General features: G+C 47.5%; 1 protein-coding gene across 2 annotated transcripts in view; it reads left to right on the plus strand.

The window, feature by feature from the left end:
• The window catches only part of LOC119952964 (caskin-2-like), a 320,000-nt gene that overhangs the window by 78,442 nt on the left and 229,425 nt on the right, over nt 1–12,133 (plus strand). The gene's annotated exons all lie outside the window — the stretch shown is intronic.

The raw sequence follows: 12,133 nt of genomic DNA on the forward strand, positions 1-12,133 counted from the left end.
CCGCCCAAAGTGTCACCTTAGAGTTTTGTCTGAATTTATGTTGAATTTTGGAAAATTTACAGCATTGTAATCACTGGCTCAATTGGTCAGTGCTGGTGTTTGTGACTTGTATTCATGGCTCTGAGGTTTGATATCCTTGCCCCACCAAAAGTAGAAATCACAACCCGCGGCCCCTCCACCCCCGAAGTTGGGGGTCTGGGTGAGTGACCTGGTGGGGTTTCACAGGCTAGAGAAAATAAAGTTTGCCTTGAGGAGCTCGGTGGAAGGGTTTGCTCGGAGGCGGCAACTGCTTAACGACTGCTTTGGCAAAAATCAAACCGTCAGCAGCGGGGCGGGGGGGGGATTAAGAAACGGGGAGCCAGGGGTAGCTGGGCAACGTGGGCCGGGTTGGTGGGGAATTTTTTCTTTTTGGTGCAGGTCATGTACAGCGACTTTGGCTGGTTTGGGGATGTATTATCGTCCATTGTGTTACAATTATAATATAAATGCCTCAATAAAATATATATTTCTTAAAAAGTAGAAATCGCAACATTTACCCGATCCAATTCTTTTCTAATCCTAAAGGCCCCTTGTAGGTCTCCCTGCGACCTTCATCCCTCTGTATTGTTAATTGTGACGTCCTGCAGATGCTTTGTTGAGTCCTATATGTAAACCAAAACCTACATTGGAGGCAAATCCAGCTCAACACCTTTGGCTGGTGACTCTCCAAACACTTGTTCTCATGTGAGTGGCTTCCATAGAATTCCTACAGTGCAGGTGTTTTGGCCCATCGAGTCTGCATGTCGATTCTCTTGAAAGAGCATCCCATCCAAACCCACTCCCTGCCCAATCCTCGTAACCCCACCTAACCTGCACATCTTTGGAATGTGGGAGGAAACCCACGCAGACACGGGGAGAAAGTGCAAACTCTACACAGACAGTCACCCAAGGCTGAAATTGAATTTGGGATCCTGCCGCTGTGAGGCAGCAGTGCTAACCATTGTGCCACCATACCCCCTTCGCTTTGAAAGCAAATCGCTGGCTTTTTCCAATTACTGTCTCCTTTTCCTGCTCCTGTACTTGACCATTTGGAAATGACCACAGTTTGGTTGCATCAGATATCCCACCCCCCTCAGGGAAAAGAAAACTCTTGTTTTATTTTGAACCACCCTATATTTCACTATAATTTTGAGATCAAACGGAGCTTGTAATCTGTTAAGTGATTGTTTTCTTCCTTTCCAGTCTCCAATATCTTGCGTGTTTCCATTTTCCAGAATGATCTGTGCTCCCTCAGAATATCCTCTAATTCTATCTTTTACTCTCGTTCAGTCTCTCCTTCCTTCCTTATGTACGGTATGCATTGTTTGTACAGCATGCAAGAAACAATACTTTTCACTGTCTACTAATACATACACAATAATAAATCAAATCAAATCAAAATCCTGGGCATTTCTGTTCCTGTTGCCTTGTCCAATTCCCCCTACACCCAAACCCCTGGCCCAAGTTTACTCGTCATGCTGAAGGCATGACCCACTGCACGGTATCCTTAAAGTCATTCCTTCTCAACACCTCGGGATTACTGAAGTCTGCCATTCCCACCTGCACGTTGGGGGAATTAAAAAATGAGGGAGATCTCAGAGGATTGGAGGATAGCCAATGCTGTACCGTTATTTAAGAAGGGTTGCCAGGATAATCCAGGTAATTATAGGCCAGTGAGTTTGACGCATGATCGTGAAATTGTTGGAAAAAATTCTCAGAGATAGGATCTATGCACATTTGGAAGTGAATGGTCTTATTAGCGACAGACAGCATGGTTTTGTACGAGGGAGGTCATATCTCACTAACTTAATTGATTTTTTTGAGCAGGTAACAAAAATGAATGGCGAGGGAACGTTTGTGGATGTTGTCTGCACGGACTTTAGTAAAGCATTTGATAAGGACCCTCATGGCAGGCTGGTGCAAAAGATTAGATCACATGGACTCAGGGGTGAACTAGCTGGATGGATCCAGAACTGGCTTGAGCATAGAAGACAGAGGGTAGCAGTGGAAGGGTGTTTTTCAGAATAGAGGTCTGTAACTTGGTGGTGTTCCACAGTGATCAATTCTGGGACCTCTGCTGTTTGTAATATATATAAATGACTTGGAAGAAAACGTAGCGGGTCTGATTAGCAAGTTTGCAGATGATACTAAGATTGCAGGAGTTGTGGATAGTGATGAAGATTGTCATTGAATGCAACAGGATATAGATAGGCTCCAAAATTGGGCAGAGAAATGGCAGATGGAGTTTAACCTGGACAAATGCGAGGTGATGCATTTTGGTAGATCCAATTCAGGTGAGAACTATAAAATAAATGGCAAAACCATCAGGAGCATAGAGACACACAGAGAGATCTGGGCATGCAGGTCCACAGATCCTTAAAAGTGGCAGCACAGGTGGAAATGGTGGCAAAGAAAGCTAGCCTTCATAGGGCGAGGTACTGAGTATAAAAGCTCAAATTATGTTACAGTTATATGGAACGTTGGTTCGGCCACATTTGGAATACTGTGTCCAATTCTGGTCACTGCACTACCAGAAGGACGTGGATGCTTTGGAGAGAGTACTTAAACCGTTTACCAGGATGTATGGTGGGTAACGGCTATGAGGAGAGATTGAATAAACTGGGATTGTTCTCCCTAGCGAGATGGAGGCTGAGGGGCGACCTGATAGAAGTTTATAAAATTATTAGAGGTATAGATACGGTGAACAGTTGGAGGCTTTTTCCCAGGGCAAAAATGACAATTACAATTTCAAGGTGGCACAAGTTCAAGGTGAGGGGGGAAAGGTTCAGTGGAGATGTGCGGGGGAAGTTTTTTTACACAGAGGGTGGTGGTGGCCTGGAATGCACTGCCAAGTGAGGTGGTTGAGGCAGATACATTATCGAACCTGGGTCCTCAGCGCTGTGAGGCAGCAGAGCTAACAACTGCACCATCGTGCTGCTCCCATCTATCTCTGTCTGAAAGACACTCCGTGATTTGGCCTCCACAGCCTTCTGCGGCAAAGAGTTCCACAGATTCACCACCCTCTGGCTGAAGAATTTACTCCTCATCTCTGTTTTGAAGGATCAGCCCTTTAGTCTGAGATTGTGAAGAAGCACTTCCTGATTTCACTCCTCAATGCTTTAAAACTAACTTCAAGGTTATGGCCACTGAACTCGGATCATCCCTCTCCCCAGAGGCAATAACTCCTTTACTCTAGACTACTGAATCCATTTCGCATATTATTTTTCTTTTTTTATTTTAAATTTAGAGTACCCAATTCATTTTTTTCCAATTAAGGGGCAATTTACCGTGGCCAATCCACCTACCCTGCAGATCTTTTGAGTTGTGGGGACGAAACCCACGCAACACGGGGAGAATGTGCAAACTCCACACGAACAGTGACCCACAGCCGGGATCGAATCTGGGACCTCAGCACCGTGAGGCAGCAGGGCTAACCCACTGCGCCACCGTGCTGCCCCTCCATTTCACATTTCAAACCCCTTGATCAGATCACTGCTCATTCCCCAAAAAGCCGGGATGCTGCAAAACTGAAGGATAACTTTGTATTCCCAACCTCTTTAATTAAATTTGTACCTGATCGCTAACATTCTGCACTGCGCAACTTCATCTTGGAAAACAAATACTACCTCAGTTTTGTATATATCAGATGTAGCCTCTCTCTTTTTCTTGTTTTTGTTCTACTTGTGAAGTCTTTCCTGAGTTTCACTATAATTTTGAGGCTTCTTTGTGGGCAAGATCTATTTAAAGGGATTAAAGCTTTGAAGGGTTCAGCCCTGAGATTGATATCTTCCCTTTAATCAGCAGCAACCACATATTCTTCACTGAAGTATTTCCTCCAGCATCATCCATTGCTTGTGGCTGGGAGTCAGCTGCCCCATCAGCACTGCTCCCAGAACAACTGTTTTGGGGCATTTGAGGTGTGGAAAACAAAAGCAGCCCAGGTCTTACTGCTTCAAATCAAACACTCCCAGGATCGATACAGCACGGGGTTAGATACAAAGTAAAGTTCCCGCGACGCTGTCCCCATCAAACACTACCACGACAGGTACAGCTCGGGGTTAGATACAGAGTAAAGCTCCCTCCACACTGTCCCCATCAAACACTCCCAGGACAGGTACAGCACGGGCTTAGATACAGAGTAAAGCTCCCTCCACACTGTCCCCATCAAACACTCCCAGGACAGGTACAGCTCGGGGTTAGATACAGAGTAAAGCTCCCTCCACACTGTCCCCATCAAACACTCCCAGGACAGGTACAGCACGGGCTTAGATACAGAGTAAAGCTCCCTCCACACTGTCCCCATCAAACACTCCCAGGACAAGTACAGCACAGGGTTAGATTCAGAGTTAATTTTCTGGTTTCACCTTGATCTCATTTAACCCCCCTCCTGCCCTTGCCTCAAAATGTGATGATTCCATGTCCCACATCTTAGTGGCCTCTCTGAGTGAGATTCTTCAATTAGGAACAGATTTATGTGACAGGTTTATGGTGACCTGGGTGGCCTGCCTAATGTTGTTGTGTCATTGGGGAGGGGAGACTGGGCAGAGCTGGCCTATTTTGGGGGAATGTGACAATGATGAATGAGATGAGTGACTGATATCGGCCTCGCTTTAATGACAGCATTAGTCAGGCCGTAAAGAGTGAAAGCAGAGTGACAGCTAGTACCTTGGTATGAACATCTGTCCAAACTGGCTCAAGAGTTGTTAGCATGGATTCTTCCAGTTGTGTGGACTGTAGTGACACTTTAGTCAGCACCATACCTTCGGCTTGGTTACCCTCAGGATTTAAGGGTTTAGTTATAAAGAGTTTGAAGCACAGAAATAGGGCAGTCGGCCCAACTGCTCTGTGCTAGTTTTATGCTCAACGCACGTCTCGTCCCAACCGTTGGGCGGCATGGTAGCACAGTGGTTAACATAAAACATAGAACATAGAACAGTACAGCACAGAACAGGCCCTTCGGCCCTCGATGTTGTGCCGAACAATGATCACCCTACCCAAACCCACGCATCCACCCTATACCTGTAACCCAGGTATAGGGTGGATGCGTGGGTTTGGGTAGGGTGATCATTGTTCGGCACAACATCGAGGGCCGAAGGGCCTGTTCTGTGCTGTACTGTTCTATGTTCTATGTTAACCACTGTGCTACCATACCGCCATGAAGCAACAGTGTTGCTTCACAGTGCCAGGGACCCAGATTCGATTCCCAGCTTGGGTCACTGTGCGGAGTCTGCACATCTCTCTCGTGTCTGTGTGGATTTCCTCCGGGTGCGCCTGTTTCCTCCCTTTTTTTCCCTCGGTGTACCCAAACAGGTGCCGGAGTGTGGCGACTGGGTGCTTTTCACAGTAACTGCATTGCAGTGTTAATGTAAGCCGACTTGTGACAATAAAAATTATTATTACTGTATTACCAACTGCACCTCATCCTATCAGCCTTTCTCCCTCATGTATTGATCTGGCATTTCCTCTATTCACAATGTGTACCTATCCAATCACGATCCAGTAGAGACTCCTTTCATGTATCAGAATCCTCACAGAAAGAAAGGATGTTAATCCTTGCTCTATGGATCTGAAGAGATGTAAGATGCAGAAAGGTTTGTACGTTTAACAAACCCACTCTCTCTCCCATTCCAATCCACTTAACCCAGGTCATTCTGGGCCTCACTGTATTATGCCAGTGGGGCAGGGGGAATAGAATATGTATTGATCTTTCAGCACCCCCAGACTGAGAATCTCAGCTGTCCAATAATCGCAACCTTGCAACCCATTCTCACAATGTTGAAGAGGAACTGTGGACTGCATTCAATCAGTGCCGTGGGAAGATTAGGATCAGGTGGAGGCCAGTTAGCCCCTTTTGCCATTCAGTAAGATAATGGCTGGTCAACGCCACTTACTTTTCTTTCTTTTTTATTTATTGTCCTTCCTTCTTCCTCCATGTACCAAACCGAAAGGTGGTGTTGGTGACCATGGACGTCCATTGGCTTGGCCCATGATAATTGATAAAAAGGTACCGCATTGGTTTGCTGTTATTTCTGCAGCATTGCAGACCAGGAAGCTGTCCCGCTCTTCACCTCCTGCCGTCAGGTGTATTGGAAAAGTTTCTAACTGATAATCAACCTGTTTGTCCGAGTGGCGGACGTTTCTGTGACTTTCAATTCCTGAAGCAAGACTTGAACCCAGAACATCTGGCTGAGAGGGAGGGACTGTGCCACAAGACTTGCAGATCACCTGTACCAAGCTCAAATCGATTGACTTCAATCTTGAGAACTTCAGTTGCCCCGGCATCCGTAGCTATTTTGGAGAGAGAATTCCAAATTTCCGCTCCTCTTTGTGCAAATTCCTATTTTGGCTTCTGAATGGGGCCTCACTTTAATTTAAGATTATGTTCCCAGGCTGTTGGTTCTTTAGTCAAGGAAAGTTTTTCTGAATCTATCCTAATGAATCATTTGTAACATTTTAAACAGCTCGATCAGATCACTTGTAATAGAATCATCAAAGAATTCCTACAGTGCAGAAAGAGGCCAGTCGGCCCATCGAGTCTGCACTGACCCTCCAAAAGAGCACCTTCTCTTGGCCCAAGTCTGCACCCTATCCCTGTAGCCTAGTAACCCCACCTAACCTTTTTGGACACTAAGGGCCAATTTAGCATGGCCAATCCACCTAACCTGTATAACTTTGGATTGCGGGATAAAACCGGAGCACCCGGAGTAAGCCCGTGGCAGAGACGGGAAGAGCGTACAAACTCCACACAGACAGTCACCCAAGGCCGGAATCGAACCCGGGTCCCTGGCGCTGTGAGGCAGCATGCTAACCACTGTGCTACCGTGCCGCCACCACTGATTCTTGTCGATTTTCGAAACTAAAGAGAATACAAGCCACGACATGTGCTCATAATTTATTCTGAGTTTCTGCAGCTGTGACTGAGTGGGTTTTTGTCTGTTTGTGACTGTGTGTGTGTTTGTGACTGTCTCTGTGTGACTGTGTGTGTGTTTGTGACTGTGTGACTGCCTGTGTCTCTGTGTGACCGTGTTTGTGTGTGTTTGCGATGGTGTGACTGTCTCTGTGACTGAGTGTGTGTTTGTGACTATGTAACTGTCTGTGTCTCTGTGACTGCCTGTGTCTCTGTGACTATGTGACTGTCTGTGTCTCTGTGTGACTGTGTGACTGTATGTGTGTGTGTTTGCGACTGTGACTATCTGTGACTCTGTGTGACCGTGTGTGTTTGTGACTGTCTGTGTCTCTGTGTGACTGTGTGTGTGTGTGTGTGTTTGCGACTGTGTTACTGTCTGTGTCTCTGTGTGACTGTGTGTGTGTGTGACTGTGTGACTGTCTGTGTCTCTGTGTGGCTGTGTGTGTGTGTTTGTGACACTGTGATTGTATCTCTGTGTGACTGTGTGTGTATGTGTGTTTGTGATTGTGTCTGTGACTGTGTCTCTGTGAGACTGTGTGTGTGTTTGTGACTGTGTGTATTTGTGACTGTGTGTGTTTGTGACTGTGTGTGTTTGTGACTGTGTGTGTTTGTGACTGTGTGATTGTGTCTGTGACTGTGTCTCTGTGAGATTGTGTGTTTGTGACTGTGTGATTGTCTGTGTCTCTGTGACTGCGTGTGTGTTTGTGACTAATGTGACTGTGTCTCTGTGTGAATGTGTGTGTTTGTGACTATGTGACTGTCTGTGTCTCTGTGTGAATGTGTGTGTTTGTGACTATGTGACTGTCTGTGTCTCTGTGTGAATGTGTGTGCCGCATGAAGACTGTTAGGAGTCTGGAATTCACTTGTAATCGAGGATGCTATTTGTTGTTTTTTTTTGTGGGATTTTGTTATCTGCAAATTGGCTGTTGCTTTTACCTCTGTAACAACAGCACTTAGAAAATGACTTCCTGTCCATGAAGCTCTTTGGGTCATGATGAGATTTAGAAAAGAGATTTTGATCATCCTGCAAGATGACTGAGGCCATCAGTGAAGAGACCGCCAAGTATTTAATGGGAAGGAGATCCATTAGGGAAATGGCTTAGGCTGTGAGCAGATGATTTTGCTAATCTCTTCATGATGAAGAGGTTTTGCCCTTCATTAGCATGCACAACACCCCTCTCTTGTCCAAGGGTTATCCTGGCTTTCAAGGCCTGGATTCCCTTCAGTTGTTCATTTGTATTATTTTTCATCTGTGCCAGTCAGTCAGCCACGTGGTGCTGACTCTCTCTCTCTCTCTCTCTGTTTGTCTTCTGATTCTGGGACCTTAGTGGAGAGCAGATATAGGGATGGCCGGGGTGTGGGTGTGATGGGGTTGCCAGTCTCAGTGGCCCCAGTTACTCACACTCTGGAAGAGCTGCTCCTTTTCTGTCACAGGTTTATAGAATCTCCTTAAACAATATTGGGTGAAAAGAGTTGTGAATATCTGGCCTTCGGCACTGATTAAATGTTCTCCATCCTGACTGCTGTGAGGCTCTCCTGCCAAGTCCACACTGACCTGCATTTGACCCAATTCATGAACGCCTCACCCCTCTCTATCTCAGTAACCTTCTCTCGCTCTACAACCGTCCAGGGTGGGGGTGGGGGCGGCTTCCCAGGTGATTGGAGGCTTCTGGGGGGTTGGGCAGAGGCAATGCCAGAGGGCCAGGGCAAGAGTGTGGGGGGAGGGGGGGAGCGAGTGTGTGGGTGGGGGGTAGGAGAGAGTGTGTGGGGAGGGGGAGGAGAGTGTGTGTGGGTGGGGGCAGGTGCGAGTGTGTGGGTGGGGGGAGGAGCGTGTGTGTGTGGGTGGGGGGAGGAGCGTGTGTGTGTGGGTGGGGGGGAGGAGCGTGTGTGTGTGGGTGGGGGTGGAGCGTGTGTGTGGGTGGGGGGTGGAGCGTGTGTGTGGGTGGGGGGAGGAGCGTGTGTGTAGGTGGGTGGGGAGGAGGAGAGTGTGTGTGGGTGGGGCGAGGAGCGAGTGTGTGTGGGGCGAGGAGCGAGTGTGTGGGTGGGGGGGAGGAGCGAGCGTGTGGGTGGGGGGAGGAGCGAGCGTGTGGGTGGGGGGGAGGAGCGAACGTGTGGGTGGGGGGGGAAGAAGAGTGTGTGGGTGGGGGTGGAAGAAGAGTATGTGGGTGGGGGGGGGAGAAGAGTGTGTGGGTGGGGGGGGAGAAGAATGTGGGTGGGGGGAGGAGAGTGTGTGGGTGGCGGGGGAGATGAGTGTGTGGGTGGGGGGAGGAGCGAGTGTCTGGGTGGGGGGGAGAAGAGTGTGAGGGTGGAGCGAGTGTGTCGTGGGAGGAGCGAGTGTGTGGGTGGGGGGGGAAGGAGAGAGTGTGTGGGTGGGGGAGGAGAGAGTGTGTGGGTTGGGGGAGGAGAGAGTGAGCAAAAGTTCAGCACAAGAACAGACCCTTCGGCCCTCCAAGCCTACGCCGACCATCCTGCCCCTCTAGCCTAAAACCTTTTACATTTTTGTGTCTGTATCCCTCTATTCTCATTCTATTCACGTATTTGTCAAGACGCCCCTTAAATGTCACTATCGTTCCTGCTTCCACCACCTGCCTCCAGGCATCCACTATTCTCTGTGTAAAAAAAACTTCCCTCGCACATCTCCTGTTAGCGCTGCATCGTGGCGCAGTGGTTAGCACTGCAATCCACTGCGCTGAGGACCCAGGTTCGATCCTGGCTCTGGGTCACTGTCCGTGTGGAGTTTGCACATTCTCCCCGTGTCTGCGTGGGTTTCACCCCCACAACCCAAAGATGCGCAGGGTGGGTGGATTGGCCACACTAAATTGCCCCTTAATTGGAAAAAAATAATTGGATACTCTAAATTTAAAAATATATATATATCTCCTCTAAACTTTGCCCCTCGCACCTCAAACATATATCCCCCAGTAATTGACTCTTCCAACTTGGGGAAAAAGCTTCTGACTATCCACTCCGTCCGTGCCCCTCATAATTTTGTAGACTCCTATGAGGTTGCCCCTCAATCTCCGTCATTCCAGTGACAACAACCTCTCATAGCTGAAGCCCTTCATACCAGGCAGCATCCTGGTAGACCTCTTCTGTACCCTCTCCTGTGCCTCCATATCCTTCTGGTAGTATGGCGACCAGAATTGAACACTATATTCCAAGTGTGGCATAACTAAGGAACTTAAGGTCAGAGATAGGAAGGCTAAAAGCGGTCATGAAATGTCGTTGGCAAACAGGATTAAGGAAAATCCTGAAGTGTTTTACACATGTAAAGAGCAACAGGGGAGCTAGAGAAAGGGTTGGTCCATTCAAGGATATTGGAGGGAATCTCTGTATGGAACCAGAGAAAATGGGAGAGATACTAAATAGTAGTAATCTTTATTGTCACAAGTAAGCTTACATTAACACTGCAATGAAGTTACTATGAAAAGACCCTAGTCGCCACATTCTGTCGCCTGTTCGGGTACACACTGGGCGAATTCAGAATGTCCAAATTACCTAACAGTACGTCTTTCGGGACTTGTGGGAGGAAACCCACGCACCCGAGGGAAACCCACGCAGACACAGGAAGAATATGTAGACTCTACACAGACAGTGACCAAGCCGGGAATCGAACCTGGTACCCTGGAGCTGTGAAGCAACAGTGCTACACAGTGGGCTACCATACCGTGCTGCAGTATTTGCCAATTTTCAATGCCCCAGCTGATGAAGGCAAGCATACCGTCTGCCTTCTTGACTGCCTTATCCACCTGCATTGCCACTTTCAATAACCTGTGGACCTATACCCTCTGCCTGTCGATACTCTTGAAGGTTCTGCCATTTACTGTGTATTTCCCACCTGTATTAGACTTTCTAAAATGCATCACCTCACATTTGTCCGGATTAAACTCTATCTGCCATCTCTCCACCCAAGTCTCTAACCGATCTATATCCTACTGTATCCTCTGACAGTCCTCGCTATCCGCAATTCTACCAACCTGTGTTGTCCACAAACTTACTAATCAGACCAGTTACATATTCCTCCAAATCATTTATATACTACAAACAGCAAAGGTCCCAGCACTGAACCCTGCGGAACACCACTAGTCACAGCCCTCCATTCACAAAAGCACCTTTCCACTGCTACCCTCTGACTTCTATGACCGAGTCAGTTCTGTATCCATCCGCGTACACTTGACTGGGTAGACAGGGCCTCGATGTAAACTGTGTTGTCTAAAAGATGGCACCTCCGACAGTGTTGCATTTCAAAGGCATTACGCTGGACTATCAACCTAGATTATGTATTGAAGACTCTGGAGTTGGATTTGGACCGATATGAAAAGGCAGGTGTACTTCCAGCTGAGCAGAAGCTGACACCAATATCATGCCCCCCCCCCCCCCCCCCCCCCCCCCCCCAACCACCACCACCACTGAGGTATGTGGTATTTGAGGCTGAATTGTGTCAATTGTAAAACAATTGCATTGTTTCAGCTCAGGATGAAGGTGTTCTACCCTTCCCCATGCCTGTTTACAATGAGAATATTGCCAGCGGCAATGTTAAACTGAAAAGACACAGCAGACATAATGGAGACACATTCTATTGCTAATGAGGAGACTCTGGTGTAGTTGAATGCAAATAGGGATATGGGTTCATACCTTGGCATTCCAGGAGCATTTTGCATTTGTCAACTTTAGTCTGTCCTAGGTCTATGATATTGCTCCACGTCAGTCTCATAGAAGGAACATGCAATGAATTGCTTCCAGCATTCTTTTAAAATTCAAAGAATATATGTGTGGACAAAAGTATTGATTATAATACAGTAATAATATTTTTTATTGCCACAAGTAGGCTTACATTAACACTGCAATAAAGTTACTGTGAAAATGATGATGTACTCCCAAAAGGTCTAGGGCCCGATCTAACGGAAGCGTTTCTAAGTGTCATTTGCAGTAGGTTTTGCTGGGTGTTTACTGTCGGCAAGTTCCCCACAACTGTCTTAACAACCGGTAGTCACTTTTTGGGAGTCCTGGGGAGTTCCTCACTGGCTTTGCCCACATTTAGAATTATTTTCATCACTGGGGAGCTGAACTCAGTGGCCAGACCGGGTCCGTCGAGATCAGGGCGCCATTTTGGACGGTGAGCTTGAGGTCCCCCACACCCCGACTCACGGGCAATGTCATCTCCCCACACATGGGCGGGACCAAGCTGCGCTAACTTAAATCAGTTTT

Source organism: Scyliorhinus canicula, chromosome 18, assembly GCF_902713615.1.
Source record: "Scyliorhinus canicula chromosome 18, sScyCan1.1, whole genome shotgun sequence".
Taxonomy (NCBI): domain Eukaryota; kingdom Metazoa; phylum Chordata; class Chondrichthyes; order Carcharhiniformes; family Scyliorhinidae; genus Scyliorhinus; species Scyliorhinus canicula.